Source organism: Terrapene carolina, unplaced genomic scaffold (genome assembly GCF_002925995.2).
Source record: "Terrapene carolina triunguis isolate 2854851 unplaced genomic scaffold, T_m_triunguis-2.0 Scaffold17824, whole genome shotgun sequence".
NCBI classification, from domain to species: Eukaryota; Metazoa; Chordata; order Testudines; family Emydidae; genus Terrapene; species Terrapene triunguis.
In genome coordinates this window covers 1-17,131 of record NW_020682175.1, presented here as the reverse complement: position 1 = coordinate 17,131, position 17,131 = coordinate 1, and the positions used below count along the sequence as shown (strand labels likewise).

Below are 17,131 nucleotides of genomic sequence, written 5' to 3'. Positions count from 1 at the left end.
CCTATATAGAAAACTACAAGCGGGGACTTTCTTTCCAGACCAGAAGAACATTATTCAAGTTGCAAGGTCCAGCTCTCAAAAGTTAGGAAATACTGGAATTAAGGTTGACTGTGCAATCTTAATTGGCCCCCTTTGTGCATTTGCATTATAATACCTTCTTTAAGTACATCGACACACACTATTTTTTCCACAGGACCCTTGTCTCATTTAGTGCACAGGATTGGCAGTGCTTTGGGAACAAATGAAGCTATTATCTATAGCAGTGGTTTTCAAACTTTTTCTCGTGACCCAATTGAAGAAAACTGTTGATGTCCATGACCCAACATAATTTCCGTATATCTTTTGACTAGAGTTTTCATAAAATCTTAATAATGCAATACATTCCAGCTTAATCCATTTTACATAACACTAGACAAAGCCATTACTTTTAAACAAAACACTATAAAGGTGATCAGGTTGAGTTTGACTTACTTAATGTGCCTAGTGGGCCTGTTTGTTCATCACGATCTCGTTCCTGTCAGAATCACAGGATGAAAGGGCTACCCGCATATCAGATCCACTGTTCAGTCGGTTCCCTTCTTTGGTTTTCAGTCTTGTCATAGTTGAAAATCCCACTTCACACATGTAGGTTGTTGTGAAAGGCAGTAACAAGAGCACACTTACTTTACTTAGCAGTGGATTTTCTTTGGAAATGATGACAAGTTTATTGACTTGTACCTTGTTTTCAGAGTGTTATCACAGGTGAGATGCAGCAGTTCATTCTCTTGCTCAGGTGTCAGATTTAGCTCCATTGTTGCCTCAGTTTTTGAAAGCAAAAGGATCTTTCACCCAGCATTTTTCATTCAAATATTCAAAGTCCTTTATTGGGAAATAGCGACTAAAACTATCAGACGGAGCAGCGAGATGCAACCATATAATAGTTTTCATTTCATTCACTTTTTCCTCACTGGTGTTGTTCTCCTCAATGTGTTGTAATAGTGTTGGGAACATGTAGTAGCTGGGCCGATTACTTTTCAGACGTGCTTGCCACAGTGCCAATGACTTTTAATTACATGTATCTCTTCACAATGTCGAAACCAATCATTGAATCTTCTTTGTAACTTCAAGTGTAGTTCATTTAAAATCGAGAAAATGTCAGCAAGATATGACAACTTTATTAACCAACTGTCATCATCAAACAAAGTTGCCAAGTTAGACCTTTCACCACCAAAAAAACATGAATCTCTTTCCTGAGTTCATACGCCCTGGGAAGCACTCTGTCCCGTGACAGCCACCTTACTTCAGTGTGAAACAGTAAATGCATGTGTTCTGCTCCCATGTCTGAGCATAGCACTTCTAAAAGCCTGCTGTTAAGTGAGCTCCCTTTAATGAAGTTTATGATTTTGACTGCTACCTTCAGTACTGCCATAAGATCAGAAGGAATACTCCTGGACGCCAAAGCTTCTCGGTGAATGAAACGATTCCAAACAATGTCATTGCCAGCTGCCTCACAGATTTTTTTCACAACTCCTGTTCTTTCCAGTCATATTTGCTGCACCGTCACTTGTTATTCCTTTCAGTTATCCCATTCCAGTTTGTATTTTCCAACTATGCAGTCATTCAGTGCGTCAAATATCTGTGCCCCCATTGTATTTGTTGGTAGGGTCAGACAACACAGCAAATCCTCCTTAAAATCATCTTGCCATACGTACCTCGCATAAACTAACAGCATTGTGCAATCCGAAATAGCAGTACTTTCGTCAAGTTGTATAGCAAAATCCCCGACTGACTGTAACCACGCTACAAGTTGAGCTTCCAAATTCTCTGCAATATCATGTATTCGCTGAGACACTGTGTTATCACTGAGAGGAATACTTTTCAATTTTTCAGCAGACTTCTCCACAAAAATTGTCCACACCATATCCACAGATGCTGGAAGAATAACTTTTTCAGCAACTGTATGGGCCATTTTCGCTTTTGCCACATGATATGAAACCAAATACGATGCCAGTTGTGCTTTATCATTCACGGTGGTTGACCTGCTGAGAACCTGACCTGATAAGTTAAGTTCCCATTGCTTCCTTTGAAAATAGCCCAATGGTTTATCCATGATTTCTGTATGTTTTGTTTCTAAATGTCTCGTCAACTTTGACGGCTTTAAACTCTCGTTTGCAAGCACTTTGGTGCAAATAACACATTGGAGCTTTGGTTCTTGGTTTGCTTTAGCACAACTGATGAAGCCATATTTCAAGAAATCAATACTGTACTTCCTCGGACATGATTTTTTCTTTTTAGTTGGCTGTTCAGATGAGGTGGAAGCAGCCTGTTCATTTTTACTGCTAGAATTTTCTGTTGTGCATGGCGTACTTACACTTTCGCAGATGTTGATGGATTTGATGGTTGTGTTTCCAAACTTCTTTTTCTTATTACAAAATGATCCATATTTTCCAGCTTTTTTGGTGTTTATCAAAAATCATGCAAAAATCTTAGTCTCCACACAGCAGTGGGTTGATCGGAAAACCAATTTAGGAGATAATATGCAAACTGCATTGTCCACGTGTGTAGTGTGTAATACGTAGTAGGTGTAAAATGCAACTCTGTGCAAATACCGGAAGCACGATGTTATGCATGTATAATTGTAATGTTATTCTAATGGTGTTGTAATCAGTGTTCCCTCTAATTTTTCCCACTCGTGTGCAGAATGAATCTTGTTATGTGCACCAATATGGAGGTGATGTGTGACAAACATATTGGTGCACATAACAAAATTAATGGGGTGGGGCTGAGGGGTTCAGAGTGTGGGAGGTGGCCTGGGAAGGGCAGAGGGTGAGGTGCAGGCTCAGTCTGGGGGTGAAGGCTCTAGGATGGAGCTGGGGATGAGGGGTTCAAGGTGCAGGAGGGGGCTCAGGGCTGGGGCAGAGGGTTGGGATGCGCAGGTGAGGGCTGTGGGGTTGGGCTGTGGATGAGGGGTTCAGGGTGCAGGAGGGGGCTCAGGGCTAGGGCAGAGGGTTGGGATGCGGGGGTGGGGGTGAGGGCTCTGGCTGGGGGTGCAGGCTCTGGGGCGGGGCCAGGGATGAGGAGTATGGGGTGCAGGCAGGCTGCTCCAGGGCTTGGGCCAGAGGACTCCCCCCAGCCCTCTCCCCGCTGGCAGCAGCTAGCTCCTGGGGAGGGACCTCTCTCTCTCCCTGCCAGCAGGCAGCACAGAGCTCCGGGGGAAGGGCCTCTCTCTCTCCCTGCTGGCAGACAGCACAGAGCTCCGAGGGAAGGGTCCCTCTCTCCCCGCCAGCAGCAGCGAGCTCTGGGTCCAGGGGAGAGGTCCACAGCAACCCTGCAAGCCCCAACTTGCTCCCCTCCCCAGTTCCCGCCCACCCCTCTCTCCTCTCCAGGTCCCTGCCGCACGGCCCTTTAGAGCTGCTACGCGCCAACGATCCTTATAATTTGAATCAGCAAGGCGACCCAGTGCCTGACATTCTATGACCCAGTAGTGGGTCACGACCCGTACTTTGAAAAACACTGATCTATTGCACCTCTGCCTCATTTGTTGCACAAACAGAAAGGTGTGTAGTGAACGAGGCAAGGGCTTACAAGAAGAGAAAAGTTAAGGATGTTTAATGTCAACCTAGAGAACTGGTGTCTATCTCTGCCTTTGCTACCGAGTTCCTATATGATGCTGGGCAAGTCACTTAAAACATTTCACAGATTGTGTGTTCCCTTGTTTCTGGGAGCCCTATGTGAGACACCTGGGATCAAATCTGCAGGAGTGCCATACACTTAAAATGGCAACTGAAGTTGACTGGAGCCCTGCTTTGACTATGTAACTTGTTATAAAAATGTTAAGTACTCTGAAAAATCATGTCCTATCTCTCTCAAGTTGGGCCCCCACAATTGGTGGAGACTTCTGACTATTTTGCCATTATTCTTTCTGTTCCTCAGCTCCTGAGCTGTAAAAAGGGAATAATGATGACATCTAATCTCACATGGGACATTGTGAAGATAAATTCATTAATGTTTAGAAGCAATCAGCTATTATGGGACTATCACTATAGAAATGCCCAGGAAGATATCAATAATTTTATATTCAGTGCAGAACTTGGATGGTGGGTATTAAAAAAGGCCTTGGGGGACACACTGAATGAGGAGAATAAAAGAATATTGAATACCTAATTACCCAGTGACTGAACAAGTCAGAGAACCTGTTATTTTTTTTCCACATATGATCATGTAATTGAAGACGATTATAATGCATAGAGAGAGGCCAAATTAAGGTTGCATGGGCAACCTGAATTCTGGCATTTCCTAACTTTTGAGTGCTTGATTTTGCAACTTGATGTTCTTTTAACATAGTTAAAACATAGTTTTTTAGGATATTATTATTCATAAACCAAAGTATATATAGTATCATGTGCATTACATTATCTAAGAAAGAGCCATTGGGGGAGGAAAGAAAGTGAAAAGATGAAAGGAGGAACTAAAAGTTAGATGACAAAAGAAGGGGTGAGAAAAACTGCAGAAGGAGGGCTACAGTGTCACAGGGATGGTACTAAATGAGGGTAGTAAGACTTTTAATGTTGGTCAGTTGACCCCCATCCCAATTATTTCTGGATTTTTAGGAATAAGTGACCTATATACCCTAAATTAGATGTTTTTAAATATTGGATGAAAATCTTGCCCCATTTAAGTAAACAGGCGATTGCTATTGACTTCAATGGGGCCACAATTTTACCCACTGATTTAAACTAAAATATCCCATTAACTTTAAACAAGTGAGTAGTCTTGCTGAAGTCAAAGTTTAACATATGCTTAAGTGCTTGATTGGACTGGAGTGTTGAGAATGTTGCAGGACTGAACTCTATGATTTTAGCTAAACAGCTTGTACACTCTAATATAATACTAAGTTCTCTGGAGAGACATTTTCAATTCCTTTTACTGCTGGCTGAGTTGGGTGTCACAACCACTATGAAAGGCAAGTTCTCAAGTCTTGAAACACAAAGGGCTGGTCCACACTAACCCCCCAGTTTGAACTAAGATACGCAACTTCAGCTATGTGAATAACGTAGCTGAAGTCGAATTACCTTAGTTCGAACTTAAAGGTACTTACCAAAGGTCCACATGCGGCAGGCAGGCTCCCCCGTCGACTCCGCCTACTGACGGCGAGCACTTCCGGGATCGATTTATCGATTCTAGACAAGATCCGATAAATCGATCCCAGAAGATCGATTGCTTACCGCCGAACCCGGAGGTAAGTATAGACGTGCCCTAAGAATGAAAGGATAATTTAAGATAATTTCCACAAGAGTTGCAGTGACCTTGCATTATTCAGCTTGCTTAGCAATTCAAAGGATAACAATTAGTACTTCAGGGTTTCAAAATTGCAAGTTTACCATGTCAATGCTTGCCACTACCAATCTAGAAAAAGTCTTCCTCATAGTCTAGCTGCATTACATCCTGCTACCACAATAGGCTTCAGAAACAGAAGTGTTAATTTCCACAGCAGAGCATACATCATTTCTCAGAGCAACTGCACAAAGGATGCATACTACACAATATGCAGCACATCTGTGATAAGGTAATCAATTATTTTTAAATAATTTATAAAATACATCTACCATAAAATTCTTGGTGGGTTATTAATACAGAATACACCAAAAATCAGCCCAGCTTCTGGATATAGCAAGAACAGCTCTGTTGAACATTTAAAACAAGATGTTTAAATATAACACCTATTTTATCCACAGTCATCAACCTTAAAACACACAGACGCACACACATTGGAAACAGAGCCTCCTATAACCTGAGAAAGAAGTGGAGTCAGAGATTCCATGAAGTCCAGTAGTCACTATTTTATGTGAAAGGTGTTTAGATGTTACAGTGGTCAGTGGCAGTAGAAAGCCCTAAAATATTAGGCCTTGTCAACAATACCGAGTTTTGTCGACAAAAGTTATTTTAACATTCAAAAAGCACTATAATAAAAATCGGTAATGCATGTTCATACTCTCTCTGTCAGCAGAGCGCGTCCACAGTTGGGCACTATCATTGACAGTGTGAGCAATGCATTGTGAGTACCTATCCCACAGTCCAGCTCGACACCTTCTGCTCCTACGTCTTGTGGGAAGGCAGAGCGGATTGCGGTACATCTTGGGACTGGGCTCAATGTCCCATGATGCATTGTTTTCTCTCCCAGCATTCCATGGGCTTCCGGCATTTTCTTTCACGGCATTTTTCAATGGCTCTTGTTTGCTGTTCACCCCACCATCTCTGTGTGAAGGGATGGATCCCACACTGCTCTCCTATGCTCTGATAACTGTCATGAAGACATCCCGGATGGTAGTTCAGTTAATCATGAAGCTCCTAACTGAACAATACTCCCAGTTGCCTGAAATGCTGTGTGATACCATAGAATCATAGAATATCAGGGTTGGAAGGGACCTCAGGAGGTCATCTAGTCCAACCCCCTGCTCAAAGCAGGACCAATCCCCAACTAAATCATCTCAGCCAGGGCTTTGTCAAGCCTGACATAGAAAACCTCTAAGGAAGGAGATTCCACCACCTCCCTAGGTAACCCATTTCAGTGCTTCACTACCCTCCTAGTGAAAAAGATTTTCCTAATATCCAACCTAAACCTCCCACACTGCAACTTGAGACCATTACTTCTTGTTCTGTCATCTGCTACCACTGAGAACAGTCTAGATCCATCCTCTTTGGAACCCCCTTCAGGTAGTTGAAAGCAGCTATCAAATCCCCTCACATTCTTCTCTTCTGCAGACTAAATAATCCCAGTTCCCTCAGCCTCTCCTCATAAGTCATGTGCTCCAGCCCCTAATCATTTTTGTTGCCCTCCGCTGGACTCTTTCCAATTTTTCCACATCCTTCTTGTAGTGTGGGGCCCAAAACTGGACACAGTGCTCCTGATGAGGCCTCACCAATGTCGAATAGAGGAGAATTATCACGTCCCTCGATCTGCTGGCAATGCTCCTACTTATACAGCCGAAAATGCCGTTAGCCTTCTTGGCAACAAGGACACACTGTTGACTCATATCCCATATGGATAGGAGCAACTTTAGATTGCTTTTGGCATTCATGGAACAGCTGAAGATTGTGGACTGTCACTTTTGGACTCGGGAAGCAAGCACTGAATGGTGGAGTCATATCGCCATGCAGGTCGGGGATGATGAACAGTGGCTACAGAACTTTTGGATGCGGATAGCCACCTTCCTGGAACTGTGTGCGGAGCTCACCCCAGCACTACAGTGCAAAGACACCAGAATGAGAGCTGCCCTATCATTGGAGAAGCATGTGGTGATTGCTGTGTGGAAGCTGGCAACTCCAGACTGCTACCGGTCAGTTGCAAATCAATTTGGAATTGGGAAGTCGACCATTGGTGCTGCGTTAATGCAAGTGTGTATGGCAATTAATCGCATCCTCCTATGAAGGGCTGTGACTCTGGGAAATGTGCGTGAAATAATGGATGTCTTTGCAGAAATGGATTTCCCTAACTGTGGAGGGGAGATAGATGGCACACATGTTCCAGTTTTGGCACCAGACTGCCTTGAGACAGAGTACATCAATAGGAAGAGGTACTTCTCCATGGTGTTGCAGGTGCTTGTGGATCACCATGGGTGTTTCACTGACATCAACATGGGGTGGACCAGGAAGGTGCATGACACATGCATCTTCAGCAACGGTGCCTATATAGAAAACTACAAGCGGGGACTTTCTTTCCAGACCAGAAGATTACAATGGGGGATGTTGAAATGCCCATAGCGATCTTGGGAGACCTGGCGTACCCCTTACAGCCATGGCTCATGAAACCTTACACGGGAAACCTGGACAGCAGTAAGGAGCGGTTCAACAACAGGCTGAGTAGGTGCCAGATGACAGTGGAATGTGCCTTTGGCAGATTAAAGGCATGCTGGCGATACCTTTATGGCAGGTTAGACCTCAATGAGGATAATATCCAAAGAGGATGGAGCTAGGCTGTTCTCAGTGGTGGCCAATGACAGAATAAGGAGCAATGGTCTCAAGTTGCAGTGGGGGAGGTCTAGGTTGGATATTAGGAAAAACTATTTCACTAGGAGGGTGATGAAGCACTGGAATGGGTTACCAAGGGAGGTGGTGGAATCTCCATCCCTAAAGGTTTTTAAGGCCCAGCTTGACAAACCCCTGGCTGAGATGATTTAGTTGGGGTTGGTCCTGCTTTGAGCAGGGAGTTGGACTAGAAGACCTCCTGAGGTCTCTTACAATCCTAATCTTCTATGATTCTATTAATATTCCCATGGTCATAGCCATGTGTTGTACGCTGCATAATCTTTGTAAAGCTAAGGGTGAAAGGTTAGCTCGGAGTGGAGTGTTGAGGCAGACCGCTTTGCTGCTGATTTTGAGCAGCCAGATATCAGGGCTATAACAGGGGCCTGGGGGGGGGGGCAATTCAAATCAGGGAGGCTTTGAGGCAACACTTTGAAAATGAGAACCAGTAATGTATTGTGATTGGTGCTACCTTACATTACATATAGTTTTCCTAATAAGCAATGGAGAAATTTGGGGCCTTACATTCCAGTAAGCAAATGATTAAACTGCTTGTTTATGTATTGGTAGTGCCTGCTAACTCAATTTGTAAGAAACAAATAAAGATGAGTTACCATTCAAAAACTTTTATTGCAGAAGAAAACACACACCACACAAAGATGCTTGGTGGGAAAGGAGGTATAAGGGAAAGGCAGACATTCAGAGCTGTGTGTAGGTCCAGCTATCATTTTGAAAGTTGTCCGAGGGGGTGAAGGGGAAACCGAGAAGTCCTGGAAAGCTGAAAGGACTGTGCTGGCAGAGGGGTTTTATTGGGGGGTGGGGGGGTGGGGGGGGAGGGCGGGGGTGAGGATGGGGACGGAAAAGAGTTCTGAATGTGATTCAGGGGAGGGCGGGCACGCATCTGCTCAGTCTGCAGCATTATTAAAGACTTCAGCATCTGTGTTTGCTCCTCCATTACTTTAATCATCCGCTCAGTAGCGTCCTGAGCAAACTCCTGATTTTCTTTTCTGTCCTGCCATTTGGGTTCCCTCCACTCCTTGTGTTCCCTTTTCTCTGCATTGGAGAAGACAAAGAACATGTCTTCTTTTATCTGTCTTGGGCGCTTTCTTATCTGGCAGAGATGCTTGGCCGGTGCATGGGGGGTGTTCCTGAAGGCCACATCTGCCGAAGCACAAGGAACAATGCACAGAAGCATGATCGTTATGCTCACACATAACATTGAAACATTTCAGTAAAATACCCCTTTGGTAACATAACAATCACTTTCTCACTGACCCTTGGCAAGTACACATCTATAATGAGTGTTGGCTGGGGGGGCACTCTACATGGGGAAAAGAGCTCTCTGCAAAGGTTGTATTCCACCCAACTAGGGAAAAAATTCTAAAATTCTCCCACACTTTTCCATAGGCGGGGGTCACTGTAGCATATATCTCTGAGGATAAGCAGGGAAGCAAGGGCACATCTACTACATACTTGTGGCTTCTGCCCTAGTCCCTGTGCTACTTGCCTGTGTGCCGCTCTGATCCCTATACAGGTGATTGCCTAATGGCACAGGAAAGTTTCCTACAATGGGGGAAGGAACAAAGCTGCTCTGCCAAGGAACCTTTGGCAGAGGATTGCTGAGTACCTCCAGGAAACTTTCCTAGAGATCTCTCTGGAGGATTCCCATGAGAGCTCGGCGTGCATCAACACCCTGTTCTGCCATACTGCTTAGCTGCACAGGGGAATGTCCAGCACACAGAAACACAGCCAGCCTTGTACATTTCTATACCCTGAACCCATCTCCGCACTACACAAACCACAACCACTTACCAGGCGTCTCCTCTCCTGCTTCTTGCTCGCCAGAGAGCAACTGCTGAGACTGGCTAGACACCTCGGGAGTGGTGAACAGTTCCTGGCTGTCTGCCCCACTGGGCGCCCCCACTGGGAGCTCCAAATCGTTGTCTAACTCCACCTCTTCATCGATGACTTCGTCTTCCAGGTTAGGTCCTCTTTCTGCTGCCTCCAGGCCTGCTGAAGTATCCACAGGGCTCTTGGCGGTAGAGGTGCAGTCGCCACTGAGGACAACACCCAAATCCTTGTAGAACTGGCAGATCTTGGGTGCAGCACCGGAACAACAGTTTGCCTCCTTCGGCTTATGGTACGCATGCCTCAGCTCCTTTATCTTAGGTCTGCACTGCAGCATGTCCCAATCATAGCCCTTTTCGCACAAGCCTCCAGAAATCTGCCCATAGGTATCAAAATTCCTATGGTTCAAGCACAGCTGGGACTGCACAGCCTCCTCTCCCCAATATACTAAGCAGATCCAGCAGCTCCGCAGTGGTCCAAGCAGGAGAGTGCTTGCTGTGATAAGCCACCATGGTCACCTGGGAAGATATAATGAGACCTCTCCACGCCAAGCCAACAGGAAATGGAATTTCAAAAATTCCCGGGGCTTCTAAGGGGGGGGGGGGGGCAGATGGCTGTTTACCTGGCTGCAGGGCAGTGGAGATCAAACTGCTGACCAGAGCGGTCAGGATGGGCATTGTGGGACACCTCCTGGAGGCTAATTAAAGTGATAAAATCAAGCGTGGTGTCCACACTGGCACTTTGTTGATAAAATTTTTGCGCAAAAAGCCTTATATCTCTCGTCAGGGTGGTTTTATTTTGTTGCCAAAACAGGGCATTTTTGCCACCAAAAGTCGCATCACAGTGTGTATGCATTCACTGTTTTGTCGACAAAACTCTGTAGTGTAGACAAGGCCTTAGTTGAAGACATATGTTTTCTAAGAACACCTACTATTGCAGGATGCAGCACAGTGTTACATGACTTCCCCCCGCCTTTTCCCCTCCCCCAAGATGGCTTAGCAGTTTTTGTGTCAAAGGTGAATAAATGATTTCGGTCCTTTTCACAAGATGCTGTCAAACAATACATTTTATATGAAATCACAAATTTGATTATACAGTATACCCAATGGCTAGCTGAAATAAAACCCAGTGCCTATGTGGCAAAAAGATGGCTAGTAAGAATAGCAACAATGCTGCATAACAGGTAATTCATAGATGCAAATTATATTCATCTATACGATGCTGTATTTAGTATCATTTTACTTTGAAATATGCTGTGTCTTATTTACAAACTCTCCTCCCCCAAAGGCACTTCCATCTTTTAATAAAACATATCATGTTCAACTGCATCACATTAACTGAGCAATACAGAATAATTAAGTAATTTAATATCAACATAATGCTGCCATGTTTTCACATCACTCTTGGAATTACCACCTTTTGGAATCAAACAGCAGGATGGGATTAGTAGATGTAGAAGTGTTAATCACCTGGAGTCAGATAATGTAAATCCTGCCCATCTTTAATTTGTTGAAAAATGTGCTATTAAATTTAGGTACCTATGATACTTTCTCTAAACAGCAACATCAAAGCAATGCAGACGCTAGAAGGAAGTTGTTCTTTGATAGTTGCAACAATCACTTTTATGGATGTTTGAGAATGTGTTGCCTACACTTTTGTTCAGTAAAGATTTTCTGAATAGATTCACTATTAAGGACCAAATATGCGTTCCCGTCAATGCCAATTCTATGCAAATATGGTATTTAAACAATTTAAAATGTCCTAGCTATTGGAAAACTATTTAAACTGAAAGATTTAAAATAAATATCACTTTGGTATTATTTCACCAGCTACATACCAGATCATAGGCACAGATTCTGTGGGTGCTCCGGGGCTGGAGCACCCATGGAAAAAAAATGGTGGGTGGTTAGCACCCACCCGCATCCCCCGTCCAGTATCTCCCCACCCCCGCCCAGTGCCTCCCACCTACCTGAGGCCCCACAGATCAGCGCCTCCCCCTTCCTCCCAGAGGCTCCTACCCACCACGGAACAGCTGTTTCACGGCATCAGGAAGTGCTGGCGGGGGAGGAGGAACTGTGGGCGGGGGCAGGAAGAGGCAGGAAAGGGGTGGGGAAGGGGCAGAGCCAGGGGTGAGCACCCCCCTGTCAGATTATAAACTCGGCGCCTATGTACCACATTATGGCCTAACAGAAATACAAGTTATTCTAATTAAGAATATTCCTTCACTTATAATTCTGTTTTTTTCTTAGACACAATTTTATAATGATTGGATAATATCTGCTTTTTCCAGTAAGTACATTAAACTTTGGTTCAGCTCAAAACTGAAGAAATACACCACTTTGAATTATAATAATTAAACATTAAAATGTGGATTTAGATCAGGGAAATAGGCATTTCAGTTAACAGGATCTTATAATAATATCAGATAAATTTGCCTGTATCCCACCTTTTCAATGTAATCAAAGTTTTTGGCAGCTGCTTGGGTGACAGGAAAAGTTATAATAAAAACAGTGACAAAGTGCTAGAAAAACAAATGCAAATGCTCTTTTTTGTACTACACAGTAACCAATAAAACTAAGTTTCATATCAACATTAAATCAAAAGTAATCAACTGCCTTTAAGTCATTATACTTGCATATGCAATGATATTTACAAACTCCAAGCTTAATTATTTCTCTTTTCTTCCACCAGACAGAAGACAGTAAGAAGGTGGGGGACAAACTGAATGGTCCAGTTTCAAGCCTTCTTAAATAAAATTAATGGGAGTGAAATGCCAAAATACAATGTAATTGTTCTAAAGACCATGAAAGGGATGCTAAATAGAATGTTAAGTAGATGCGTAGCTGAAATGTAGCCTGTTGATTTTCTGACCTATAACAGATTGCACTATTCTTTCATTGAATATCTGGGCTCCCTAGGAATGCAAATGTTTGGTCAATGAGAACCATGTGACTTAACTATCATCAGATGAGCTCAAGTCCCGGTTATTGTTGTTGTTGTTTTAACTCTCTGGGAATGTAGAATTAGACAAATTAGAGGATTGGGCCAAAAGAAATCTGATGAGGTTCAACAAGGACAAGTGCAGAGTCCTGCACTTAGGACAGAAGAATCCCATGCACTGCTACAGACTAGGGACTGAATGACTAGGCAGCAGTTCTGCAGAAAAGGACTAGGGGTTATAGTGGATGAGAAGCTTTATATGAGTCGACAGTGTGCCCTTGTTGCCAAGAAGACTAACGGCATTTTGGGCTGTATAAATTGGGGCATTGCCAGCAGATCGAGGGACGTGATCATTCCCCTCTATTCGACATTGGTGAGGCCTCATCAGGAGTACTGTGTCCAGTTTTGGGCCCCACACTACAAGAAGGATGTGGAAAAATTGGAAAGAGTCCAGCGGAGGGCAACAAAAATGATTAGGGGCTGGAGCACATGACTTATGAGGAGAGGCTGAGGGAACTGGGATTATTTAGTCTGCAAAAGAGAAGAATGAGGGGGGATTTGATAGCTGCTTTCAACTACCTGAAGGGGGTTCCAAAGAGGATGTATCTAGACTGTTCTCAGTGGTAGCAGATAACAGAACAAGGAGTAATGGTCTCAAGTTGCAGTGTGGGAGGTTTAGGTTGGATATTAGGAAAATCTTTTTCACTAGGAGGGTGGTGAAGCACTGGAATGGATTACCTAGGGAGGTGGTGGAATCTCCTTCCTTAGAGATTTTTAAGGTCAGGCTTGACAAAGCCCTGGCTGGGATGATTTAGTTGGGGATTGGTCCTGCTTTGAGCAGGGGGTTGGACTAGATGACCTCCCTGAGGTCCCTTCCAACCCTGATATTCTATGATTCTATGAATTTACACTTTCATGGAAGATTGTTCAAACCCTTCAGCAACATCCTGTAATCAAAAGAGAGAGATTTCTACCAAAAATAAAATTATTGTAAAGAACAAGATTCACCTTGCATCAATTATTCCTTCTCAACACTTTGCATAATACCATTCATAGCTGCCTTGCATCACTAAATCAGTACTTATGCAGAATCAAAAATCTCTTAATTTGTGATTAAATACACTTGATGATTATTCTGATTTAGTTAAACATTTGGATTGAAGATTGTGACCATAAGAGCTGCTCAATAACAACTGGCAAAGGCTTCACTGTTCTATAACAACTTCTCCTATCAGGCCTTACAAACTCATTACATTTAACATATTGATGTCATAGTATTTATCTATAAAGAATGTCATCTGAGATCTCAGATGATGGCCAGGATCACATTTATCCTTACAACCTGTGTGACATATGGTATTTAAGAAGCTGTGTATGTGTATTAAACATATGTTTTAAATCCTGTATCCAAGGTAGAGCTGACAAACAAGTTTATTTCAGACAACAGATAAGTTGTGTATCTCTGTATCAAATGTAAATTAAGCATTGTAAGTGAACACACAGGAAGCCTATTTGCATATGCCATCAACATGAGGATGTGAAGTCAACTTAAAGTCACCAGGCACAGAGAATAAAGATTAGGTTTTTTTCCCTGACTCTGGGGACAAAAATAATGACTTTGGGGAATATAAGGGAAAGGCAAAAGGACACATCTCTATCCATCACTGAGAGAGCAACCAGACAGTGGTTTTTCATCCAAGAACGGTGGACTCCATGTAGGTTGGTGACACTGGGAGAATGCTTTAGGAGAAAAACTACTTTAGACAAGGATTTTAGCCTATTGAAATTAAGTTTAGACTCTGAAAAGCATGTTATCCTTTTTGTTTTATATGTAACCATTTCTATTTTCATTATCCTTACTCAGTATCTCATAAATTTTAATCTTTGATAATAAATGTTTGATTGTTTCACTATAAATATATCTCAGTGTTTAAATACTCTAAAGGACCTGATCCTGAATTGTACCAATCAAGCTGTGTGTATACTGTTCCCTTGGGAACTGGAAACCTGGTGATTAATGTGAGTGTCCAACATCAAAGGCTGGATACTACAGGTGGATACTGTTTGAGGGGCTAAGGGACTGTGATGCACCTATTGTTAACCTGCAATGCAAAATAAGAGCTCTGAAGAAATTGTTTGGGTGGCTAACAAAATGGTGGTGTCAGGGAGCCGACACCCAGTTAAGCATCAGGAAGTGTCTCTTTTGCTTAAGCAGAGGGATTATCCATGGTGACTGTGCACCCTGAGGAACCATGACAGAGACCAAATGTAGTGATTGGATATTTTCTAAAAGAACTGAGGTCAGAGAAGAAATGATAGATGGGGATAAGTCAACTGCTTAGTGGTAAGTAAAGGTCTATGACTTTAAGCATTATGACCTGTGGCAAAGGGTTTTTCACAGGAAGTTATTGCTATAACAACTCATTAATTATTTTATTTTCAAATTTAGCTCATATGTTTATTGGGAGAGTAAAATATTGTTTTTATTGTTCTAAACTATTGCACTAGTTTTCTTAAGTGGTTTAAACAGCTTGAAGATACAGGCAGGCAAGATAAACTTGATTAGATATTCTACGGCAGCGTTTCTCAAACTGGGGGTCCGCAAGGATACTCCAAATGGTCCAATTCCTCCTCCCTCCCTCCCAGTGCCTCCTGCATGCTGCAGAACAGCTGTTCCCCTGTGGGCAGGATGCGCTGGGAGGCAGGGAGAGGAGCAGAGATGGGACGTGCTTGGGGGAGGGGGTGGAATCATGTCTGGGGCCACCAGCCCCACTGATCAACTCCTCCCCCTCCCTCCCAGTGCCTCCTGCATGCCACAGAACAGCTGTTCCCCGGCGTGCAGGAGGCGCTGGGAGGGAGGGTGAGGAGGGGGGATGAGGGGTGCTCGGGGGAGAGGGCAGAAAGAAGTGGGGAAGAGGAGGGCCAGGGGTGGAGCGGGGGTGGAAAGAGGTGGGGTGGGGTCTTGGGGGAAGGGGTGGATTGAGGGCTGGGCCCGGGCTCAGCAGGAGTCTGGGGGTCCAAAGTAACATTTTAAATCAAAATGTGGGTCCTCGGGTTACTGAAGTTTGAGAACCAATGTTCTATGGGAAGCTGGCATAGGGAGTGAACGCATTTCATTGCTTGCAGTAGCCAGTGTTGCTGAGGAGACATACTCCAGGGTTCTGTACCAGCTGGAGTTTGCTAGGCACTGAAGGCTTCATGCCCAGATACACTGCATTGCTGTGGTCCAGCCATTGCTGTGGTCCAGAGATGACAAAGGCATGAATAACTGAGGCCAGGTCATTGTTCGCCAGGATGGGACAGAGTCTCCTAACAAAGTAAAAATGATAGAAAGTATTACTTGTGGATATCACTATGTTGGAGCTTAGCATCAGTGAGGAATGCATGAAACTCCTAAGCTACGGACTTGAACTGACTGACTGCAGGTGTGTGCACCTTCATCCAAAGGGAATTGTAGTGTGGCTGCAAACTCTTCCAAATGCTTTCCTCTGCCCACAGCATCACCTCTGCCTTGCTCTGGGTTAGCTTCACCTAGCTGGCCTTCATCCATGAGCTGATTTTGTTCAATCACTGGGCCATCTAGTAGTTGTGGTATGGCCATAAGTAGTGAAAGACAGATGGAGCTGTGTATCATTTGCATATTGCTGGCACTTGAATCCAGGTCATCTGACCAGTTCACCTACGCGCTGTATGTAGATGTTGAATAGGAATGGAGAAGGACAGATTCTTGTAAGACTCCACAAGAGAAGTGTCTAGTGGGTGGAGGTGCAGTTTCCCATCACTACTCATTGGTTATGTACCTCCAAGAAGGACTTAAACTATTTTAGTGCATTACCCAGGACCCCGCCACCTTACTCAGGCAGGAGAACAGTAATTTATGGTCAAGTGTTGAATGCTGCACAGAGATCCAGGAAGATGGGAATGGATCATCTATAAATGATCAGCAGGATATCATCCATCAGGGCCACTAGAGAGGTTTCAGTTCTGTGTCTTGGCCTGAATACAGATTATACAGGTCAAAGATATTAGTTTCTATTACATTAACATTTGGCCATTGGTTAGCTTCTCTAAAGAGCTTGCTCAGGAATAGGGATTTGACACTGAGTGAACTGATGTATCCAGGGTGGGTTTCTTCAGAGATGGGTCAGACCGGGGTCGGCAACGTTTGGCACGCGGCTCGCCAGGGTAAGCACCCTGGCGGGCCGGGCCAGTTTATTTACCTGCTGACGCGGCAGGTTCAGCCGATCGCGGCCCCCACTGGCCGCGGTTCGCCGTCCCGGGCCAATGGGGGCGGCGGGAAGCCGCGGCCAGCACATCGCTCGCCCGTGCTGCTTCTCGCCGC

General features: G+C 44.1%; 1 pseudogene; it reads right to left on the bottom strand.

Moving 5' to 3' along the window:
• Positions 1 to 480: 480 nt before the first annotated feature.
• LOC112121938 lies at positions 481 to 16,098 on the bottom strand (annotated as a pseudogene).
• Between the last annotated feature and the right edge of the window lie 1,033 nt (positions 16,099 to 17,131).